We start from the raw sequence: 8,678 nt of genomic DNA, 5'->3' as shown, positions 1-8,678 counted from the left end.
CACACTATTCCCGGACAGTGATGGCAGAACAGCAGGTGTACCGCATGGATGAATAAAGAGCTCCAGAGAGCGGCAGAGACCAGACCAAGTCCCAGAACGGTACACTGTTCCCGGACAGTGATGGCAGACCAGCAGGTGTACCGCATGGATGAATAAAGAGCTCCAGAGAGCGGCAGAGACCAGACCAAGTCCCAGAACGGCACACTGTTCCCGGACAGTGATGACAGACCAGCAGGTGTACCGCATGGATGAATAAAGAGCTCCAGAGAGCGGCAGAGACCAGACCAAGTCCCAGAACGACACACTATTCTCGGACAGTGATGGCAGAACGGCAGGTGTACCGCATGGATGAATAAAGAGTTCCAGAGAGCGTGATATCCCAGACCATGACCCAGAACGACACACTATTCCCGGACAGTGATGGCAGAACAGCAGGTGTACATGATGGATGAATAAAGAGTTCCAGAGAGCGTGATATCCCAGACCATGACCCAGAATGGCACACTGTTCCCGGACAGTGATGGCAGAACAGCAGGTGTACCGCATGGATGAATAAAGAGTTCCAGAGAGCGGCAGAGACCAGACCAAGTCCCAGAACGGTACACTATTCCCGGACAGTGATGGCAGACCAGCAGGTGTACATGATGGATGAATAAAGAGTTCCAGAGAGCGTGATATCCCAGACCATGACCCAGAACGGCACACTGTTCCCGGACAGTGATGGCAGAACAGCAGGTGCAGTGGATGGATGAATAAAGAGCTCCAGAGAGCGGCAGAGACCAGACCAAGTCCCAGAACGGTACACTATTCCCGGACAGTGATGGCAGACCAGCAGGTGTACCGCATGGATGAATAAAGAGTTCCAGAGAGCGGCAGAACCCAGACCATGACCCAGAACGACACACTATTCCCGGACAGTGATGGCAGACCAGCACGTGTACATGATGGATGAATAAAGAGCTCCAGAGAGCGGCAGAGACCAGACCAAGTCCCAGAACGACACACTATTCCCGGACAGTGATGGCAGAACAGCAGGTGTACCGCATGGATGAATACACAGTTCCAGAGAGCGGGAGATCCCGGCCGATGTCCGATGACGAAGCACTGTATGGGACACTTTGAAGGAAGGGTCGGTCTCCTGGATGAAAAGAACTTTAATTTTCTGACTTAAAATACGGAGTTAAAGTTTCCAGTCGGGACGATAAGGAGGGCAAAAAAACCCGGACTTTTTTGGCTCCGTCAGAAACTAAGTAAAAGTCGGACTATGTGAAGGAAAGCTCAGAAAATGCCTGGAGAATTTTGAGCGGACCGGAAAAAAAAAGTTCCAGCCGACATCACTGGGCCACCAGGTCGCAGATTCCTGAAACCCGGTTTTTAGAAACATAGGCCTCCAGTCGTGAAGACCGGCGTTTGTGCGGTTCGGATCCGACTCAGACCTCAGTATTTTCGGACACCCTCGGACAGTGGCGGGGGTGGAAGAACCGGAGCCTCATGCAGAACTGGCTGTCGGGGAGCAAGCGGACGCTGCCCCGGCAGGAGGCATCATTCCGGGCACTGTGGCTGATCGGTAGCTTTCGTGGATGGATGACTGAGCGAACGAACGAGATGACGGCGGTGCGTCCTGGCTGATGTCCCAGTACGGGGCACTATTCTCGGATGCTGATGGCAGAACAGCAGGTGCAGTGGACGGATGAACACACAGTTCCAGACAGCGTGATATCCCAGACCATGTCCCAGAACGGCCCACTATTCTCGGATGCTGATGTCAGAACAGCAGGTGTAACGCATGGATGAATACAGAGTTCCAGAGAGCGGCAGAGACCAGACCATGTCCCAGAACGGGACACTATTCTCGGATGCTGATGTCAGAACAGCAGGTGTAACGCATGGATGAATACAGAGTTCCAGAGAGCGGCAGAGACCAGACCATGTCCCAGAACGGGACACTATTCTCGGATGCTGATGTCAGAACAGCAGGTGTAACGCATGGATGAATACAGAGTTCCAGAGAGCGGCAGAGACCAGACCATGTCCCTGTACGGGACACTATTCTCGGATGCTGATGTCAGAACAGCAGGTGTAACGCATGGATGAATACAGAGTTCCAGAGAGCGGCAGAGACCAGACCATGTCCCAGAACGGCGCACTATTCTCGGATGCTGATGTCAGAACAGCAGGTGCAGCGGACGGACTAATACACAGTTCCAGACAGCGGGAGATCCCAGACCATGTCCCAGAACGGCACACCATTCTCGGATGCTGATGTCAGAACAGCAGGTGTAACGTATGGATGAACACACAGTTCCAGACAGCGGGAGATCCCAGACCATGTCCCAGAACGGCACACTATTCTCGGATGCTGATGTCAGAACAGCAGGTGCAGCGGACGGACTAATACACAGTTCCAGAGAGCGGTATTTCACGACAGATATCCGATGATGAAGCGCTATTGTCGGACACTGATGGCAGAACAGCAGGTGCACTGGATGAAGGAAATAAACAGAACATAGTTCCAGAGAGCGTGATATCCCAGACCAAGTCCCAGAACGGCCCACTATTCCCGGACACTCATCTACTTAAAATCTCCCTGATTACCTGCCAGAACAGAGCAGATCCAGAGAGCGGTATTTCACGGCAGTTATCCGATGATGAAGCGCTGTTGTCGGACACTGATGGCAGAACAGCAGGTGCAGTGGATGAAGGAAATAATCAGAACATAGTTCCAGAGAGCGTGATATCCCAGACCATGACCCAGAACGGCACACTGTTCCCGGACAGTGATGGCAGACCAGCAGGTGTACCCCATGGATGAATAAAGAGTTCCAGAGAGCGGCAGAGACCAGACCAAGTCCCAGAACGACACACTATTCCCGGACAGTGATGGCAGAACAGCAGGTGCAGTGGATGGATGAATAAAGAGCTCCAGAGAGCGGCAGAGACCAGACCAAGTCCCAGAACGACACACTATTCTCGGACAGTGATGGCAGAACGGCAGGTGTACCGCATGGATGAATAAAGAGTTCCAGAGAGCGTGATATCCCAGACCATGACCCAGAACGACACACTATTCCCGGACAGTGATGGCAGAACAGCAGGTGTACATGATGGATGAATAAAGAGTTCCAGAGAGCGTGATATCCCAGACCATGACCCAGAATGGCACACTGTTCCCGGACAGTGATGGCAGAACAGCAGGTGTACCGCATGGATGAATAAAGAGTTCCAGAGAGCGGCAGAGACCAGACCAAGTCCCAGAACGGTACACTATTCCCGGACAGTGATGGCAGACCAGCAGGTGTACATGATGGATGAATAAAGAGTTCCAGAGAGCGTGATATCCCAGACCATGACCCAGAACGGCACACTGTTCCCGGACAGTGATGGCAGAACAGCAGGTGCAGTGGATGGAGGAAAATAACAGCTCCAGAGAGCGGCAGAGACCAGACCATGACCCAGAACGGCACACTGTTCCCGGACAGTGATGGCAGACCAGCAGGTGTACCGCATGGATGAATAAAGAGCTCCGGAGAGCGGCAGAGACCAGACCAAGTCCCAGAACGACACACTATTCCCGGACAGTGATGGCAGACCAGCAGGTGTACATGATGGATGAATAAAGAGTTCCAGAGAGCGTGATATCCCAGACCATGACCCAGAACGGCACACTGTTCCCGGACAGTGATGGCAGAACAGCAGGTGTACCGCATGGATGAATAAAGAGTTCCAGAGAGCGGCAGAGACCAGACCATGACCCAGAACGACACACTATTCCCGGACAGTGATGGCAGAACAGCAGGTGTACCGCATGGATGAAAATAACAGCTCCAGAGAGCGGCAGAACCCAGACCATGACCCAGAACGGCACACTGTTCCCGGACAGTGATGGCAGAACAGCAGGTGCAGTGGATGGATGAATAAAGAGCTCCAGAGAGCGGCAGAACCCAGACCAAGTCCCAGAACGACACACTATTCCCGGACAGTGATGGCAGAACGGCAGGTGTACCGCATGGATGAATAAAGAGTTCCAGAGAGCGTGATATCCCAGACCATGACCCAGAACGACACACTATTCCCGGACAGTGATGGCAGAACAGCAGGTGTACCGCATGGATGAATAAAGAGTTCCAGAGAGCGGCAGAGACCAGACCAAGTCCCAGAACGACACACTATTCCCGGACAGTGATGGCAGAACAGCAGGTGTACCGCATGGATGAATAAAGAGTTCCAGAGAGCGGCAGAACCCAGACCATGACCCAGAACGGCACACTGTTCCCGGACAGTGATGGCAGACCAGCAGGTGTACCCCATGGATGAATAAAGAGTTCCAGAGAGCGGCAGAACCCAGACCATGACCCAGAACGACACACTATTCCCGGACAGTGATGGCAGAACGGCAGGTGTACCGCATGGATGAATAAAGAGTTCCAGAGAGCGTGATATCCCAGACCATGACCCAGAACGACACACTATTCCCGGACAGTGATGGCAGACCAGCAGGTGTACCCCATGGATGAATAAAGAGTTCCAGAGAGCGGCAGAACCCAGACCATGACCCAGAACGGCACACTGTTCCCGGACAGTGATGGCAGAAGAGCAGGTGTACCGCATGGATGAATAAAGAGCTCCAGAGAGCGGCAGAGACCAGACCAAGTCCCAGAACGACACACTATTCCCGGACAGTGATGGCAGAACAGCAGGTGCACCGCATGGATGAATAAAGAGCTCCAGAGAGCGGCAGAGACCAGACCATGACCCAGAACGGCACACTGTTCCCGGACAGTGATGGCAGACCAGCAGGTGTACCGCATGGATGAATAAAGAGTTCCAGAGAGCGGCAGAACCCAGACCATGACCCAGAACGACACACTATTCCCGGACAGTGATGGCAGAACAGCAGGTGTACCGCATGGATGAATAAAGAGCTCCAGAGAGCGGCAGAGACCAGACCAAGTCCCAGAACGACACACTATTCCCGGACAGTGATGGCAGAACGGCAGGTGTACCGCATGGATGAATAAAGAGTTCCAGAGAGCGTGATATCCCAGACCATGACCCAGAACGACACACTATTCCCGGACAGTGATGGCAGAACAGCAGGTGTACCGCATGGATGAATAAAGAGCTCCAGAGAGCGGCAGAGACCAGACCAAGTCCCAGAACGACACACTATTCCCGGACAGTGATGGCAGAACGGCAGGTGTACCGCATGGATGAATAAAGAGTTCCAGAGAGCGTGATATCCCAGACCATGACCCAGAACGACACACTATTCCCGGACAGTGATGGCAGAACAGCAGGTGTACCGCATGGATGAATAAAGAGTTCCAGAGAGCGGCAGAGACCAGACCAAGTCCCAGAACGGTACACTATTCCCGGACAGTGATGGCAGACCAGCAGGTGTACATGATGGATGAATAAAGAGTTCCAGAGAGCGTGATATCCCAGACCAAGTCCCAGAACGACACACTATTCCCGGACAGTGATGGCAGACCAGCAGGTGTACCGCATGGATGAATACACAGTTCCAGAGAGCGGGAGATCCCGGCCGATGTCCGATGACGAAGCACTGTATGGGACACTTTGAAGGAAGGGTCGGTCTCCTGGATGAAAAGAACTTTAATTTTCTGACTTAAAATACGGAGTTAAAGTTTCCAGTCGGGACGATAAGGAGGGCAAAAAAACCCGGACTTTTTTGGCTCCGTCAGAAACTAAGTAAAAGTCGGACTATGTGAAGGAAAGCTCAGAAAATGCCTGGAGAATTTTGAGCGGACCGGAAAAAAAAAGTTCCAGCCGACATCACTGGGCCACCAGGTCGCAGATTCCTGAAACCCGGTTTTTAGAAACATAGGCCTCCAGTCGTGAAGACCGGCGTTTGTGCGGTTCGGATCCGACTCAGACCTCAGTATTTTCGGACACCCTCGGACAGTGGCGGGGGTGGAAGAACCGGAGCCTCATGCAGAACTGGCTGTCGGGGAGCAAGCGGACGCTGCCCCGGCAGGAGGCATCATTCCGGGCACTGTGGCTGATCGGTAGCTTTCGTGGATGGATGACTGAGCGAACGAACGAGATGACGGCGGTGCGTCCTGGCTGATGTCCCAGTACGGGGCACTATTCTCGGATGCTGATGGCAGAACAGCAGGTGCAGTGGACGGATGAACACACAGTTCCAGACAGCGTGATATCCCAGACCATGTCCCAGAACGGCCCACTATTCTCGGATGCTGATGTCAGAACAGCAGGTGTAACGCATGGATGAATACAGAGTTCCAGAGAGCGGCAGAGACCAGACCATGTCCCAGAACGGGACACTATTCTCGGATGCTGATGTCAGAACAGCAGGTGTAACGCATGGATGAATACAGAGTTCCAGAGAGCGGCAGAGACCAGACCATGTCCCAGAACGGGACACTATTCTCGGATGCTGATGTCAGAACAGCAGGTGTAACGCATGGATGAATACAGAGTTCCAGAGAGCGGCAGAGACCAGACCATGTCCCTGTACGGGACACTATTCTCGGATGCTGATGTCAGAACAGCAGGTGTAACGCATGGATGAATACAGAGTTCCAGAGAGCGGCAGAGACCAGACCATGTCCCAGAACGGCGCACTATTCTCGGATGCTGATGTCAGAACAGCAGGTGCAGCGGACGGACTAATACACAGTTCCAGACAGCGGGAGATCCCAGACCATGTCCCAGAACGGCACACCATTCTCGGATGCTGATGTCAGAACAGCAGGTGTAACGTATGGATGAACACACAGTTCCAGACAGCGGGAGATCCCAGACCATGTCCCAGAACGGCACACTATTCTCGGATGCTGATGTCAGAACAGCAGGTGCAGCGGACGGACTAATACACAGTTCCAGAGAGCGGTATTTCACGACAGATATCCGATGATGAAGCGCTATTGTCGGACACTGATGGCAGAACAGCAGGTGCACTGGATGAAGGAAATAAACAGAACATAGTTCCAGAGAGCGGGATATCCCAGACCAAGTCCCAGAACGGCGCGCTATTGTCGGACACTGATGGCAGAACAGCAGGTGCACTGGATGAAGGAAATAAACAGAACATAGTTCCAGAGAGCGTGATATCCCAGACCAAGTCCCAGAACGGCCCGCTATTCCCGGACACTCATCTACTTAAAATCTCCCTGATTACCTGCCAGAACAGAGCAGATCCAGAGAGCGGTATTTCACGGCAGTTATCCGATGATGAAGCGCTGTTGTCGGACACTGATGGCAGAACAGCAGGTGCAGTGGATGAAGGAAATAATCAGAACATAGTTCCAGAGAGCGTGATATCCCAGACCATGACCCAGAACGGCACACTGTTCCCGGACAGTGATGGCAGACCAGCAGGTGTACCCCATGGATGAATACAGAGTTCCAGAGAGCGGCAGAGACCAGACCAAGTCCCAGAACGACACACTATTCCCGGACAGTGATGGCAGAACAGCAGGTGTACCGCATGGATGAATAAAGAGCTCCAGAGAGCGGCAGAGACCAGACCAAGTCCCAGAACGGTACACTGTTCCCGGACAGTGATGGCAGACCAGCAGGTGTACCGCATGGATGAATAAAGAGCTCCAGAGAGCGGCAGAGACCAGACCAAGTCCCAGAACGGCACACTGTTCCCGGACAGTGATGACAGACCAGCAGGTGTACCGCATGGATGAATAAAGAGCTCCAGAGAGCGGCAGAGACCAGACCAAGTCCCAGAACGACACACTATTCTCGGACAGTGATGGCAGAACGGCAGGTGTACCGCATGGATGAATAAAGAGTTCCAGAGAGCGTGATATCCCAGACCATGACCCAGAACGACACACTATTCCCGGACAGTGATGGCAGAACAGCAGGTGTACATGATGGATGAATAAAGAGTTCCAGAGAGCGTGATATCCCAGACCATGACCCAGAATGGCACACTGTTCCCGGACAGTGATGGCAGAACAGCAGGTGTACCGCATGGATGAATAAAGAGTTCCAGAGAGCGGCAGAGACCAGACCAAGTCCCAGAACGGTACACTATTCCCGGACAGTGATGGCAGACCAGCAGGTGTACATGATGGATGAATAAAGAGTTCCAGAGAGCGTGATATCCCAGACCATGACCCAGAACGGCACACTGTTCCCGGACAGTGATGGCAGAACAGCAGGTGCAGTGGATGGATGAATAAAGAGCTCCAGAGAGCGGCAGAGACCAGACCAAGTCCCAGAACGGTACACTATTCCCGGACAGTGATGGCAGACCAGCAGGTGTACCGCATGGATGAATAAAGAGTTCCAGAGAGCGGCAGAACCCAGACCATGACCCAGAACGACACACTATTCCCGGACAGTGATGGCAGACCAGCACGTGTACATGATGGATGAATAAAGAGCTCCAGAGAGCGGCAGAGACCAGACCAAGTCCCAGAACGACACACTATTCCCGGACAGTGATGGCAGAACAGCAGGTGTACCGCATGGATGAATACACAGTTCCAGAGAGCGGGAGATCCCGGCCGATGTCCGATGACGAAGCACTGTATGGGACACTTTGAAGGAAGGGTCGGTCTCCTGGATGAAAAGAACTTTAATTTTCTGACTTAAAATACGGAGTTAAAGTTTCCAGTCGGGACGATAAGGAGGGCAAAAAAACCCGGACTTTTTTGGCTCCGTCAGAAACT

Source organism: Gasterosteus aculeatus, unplaced genomic scaffold (assembly GCF_964276395.1).
Source record: "Gasterosteus aculeatus unplaced genomic scaffold, fGasAcu3.hap1.1 HAP1_SCAFFOLD_31, whole genome shotgun sequence".
Lineage (NCBI taxonomy): Eukaryota > Metazoa > Chordata > Actinopteri > Perciformes > Gasterosteidae > Gasterosteus > Gasterosteus aculeatus.
The sequence above is the reverse complement of the archived record's forward strand: the minus strand, read 5'-3'. Positions refer to the sequence as shown.